Source organism: Quercus robur, chromosome 11, assembly GCF_932294415.1.
Source record: "Quercus robur chromosome 11, dhQueRobu3.1, whole genome shotgun sequence".
Lineage (NCBI taxonomy): Eukaryota > Viridiplantae > Streptophyta > Magnoliopsida > Fagales > Fagaceae > Quercus > Quercus robur.
In genome coordinates this window covers 13,117,033-13,118,571 of record NC_065544.1, presented here as the reverse complement: position 1 = coordinate 13,118,571, position 1,539 = coordinate 13,117,033, and positions in this window count along the sequence as shown.

Genomic DNA, 1,539 nt, shown 5'->3' with positions numbered 1-1,539 from the left:
TCATATATATATATATATATAATTTTATTCTTATTCATATGGAGGTAGTATTTTGAACTTTAGCCACCTGCAGTCAATGTTACAAAGCACGTGCACAAAGCATATAGGATCCACGGATGTAAATGCCTGGTTAATTTTTCCCTATTTTTCCTATTTTAAACTCTAGGTTACCCTATAACGAAAAATAATACTATATATCTGATTTAATTTTTCCCTATTTTCCCTAATTGTATGCAACTAATATCTCACAACATAGTTTCTCAAACATATATTTATACTATCTATAAAAGGATTCTTCTCTGTAAACTAGACTTTAATTTGGTTCAGAAATACCCTTAAATCCCACATTTAATAGGAACAAAACTTGAAGACAACCTGATAAAGATATATCTCCAATTCCACGTAAAATACCTACAAAATAGGACACTCTCCTATTAATTCATGCCTTCAAAACAAACTTATCCAAAAATTAAAATTAAAAAAAAAAAAAAACTTCTGAATTCACTTTGATATTTCCCTCAAAACCACGTTCAAATTATTTATTTATTTTACTTTATCAAGACTCACCAGTTTCTTATTTAATTTTTTTTTGAATTTTCATTTTCCTTAATTCCTAATCCCACGTACACTAGATAAAATTAAAAAAAAAAAAAAGTCTCTCCTCTTTGAACTGGACTTTGATGTGGTTAATAAATACCCTTAAACTCTACGTTTAATAGAAACAAAACTTAAGGACAACCTGATAAAAATATATCTCCAACTCTACGTAAAATGCCTACAAAATAAGACACTCTCCTACTAATCTATGTCTTCAAAATAAACTTATCCAAAAATTAAAATTAAAAAAAAAAAAAAAACTTCTTAGTTCACTTTGATATTCCCCTCAAAACTAAGTTCAAACTTTTTATTTATTTATTTTACTTTAGCAAGACTCACCGGTTTCTCTTATTTAATTTTTTTTTTAAATTTTCGTTTTCCTTAATTCCTAATCCCACGCGCTAGTGTATGTTTGTGTGTATATATATATATATATATATATATCTCACAATATATAGGTTCCAGAAATGTATAATAACTATAATGAGTCTGATTAATAAGTGTCAAAGTATATTGATTAAGACTGAATTTTTATTACTACAATCAATCAGTTTAGAATTCATTTATTAACTTCTGCTATGTTTATTTTTTTATTTTTTATTTTTTTACAATGAGACTCGCTCAATTACTGTGCCAACATCTGCTCAAAAAAAAAAAAATAAATAAAATAGTGTGCCGACACCAATAACAAAAACTAAACTATAATCTAATGTGAAACAAATTTCTTTGTTAATATGGGAATCACAAAAAATGAAAAAAAAAAATATATATATATATATATATATATATATATATATATATATGGGACTCACAAAAGATGGGCCCTACTGCCCCCACCCTTATTAGTCTTAGAGCAGAATATGAAATCACGTCAGTCGTCACGACTCACGAGTCACGAGGGAGCAAGCCTCCACCACTATATGATCTCTCACGCATTGCTTG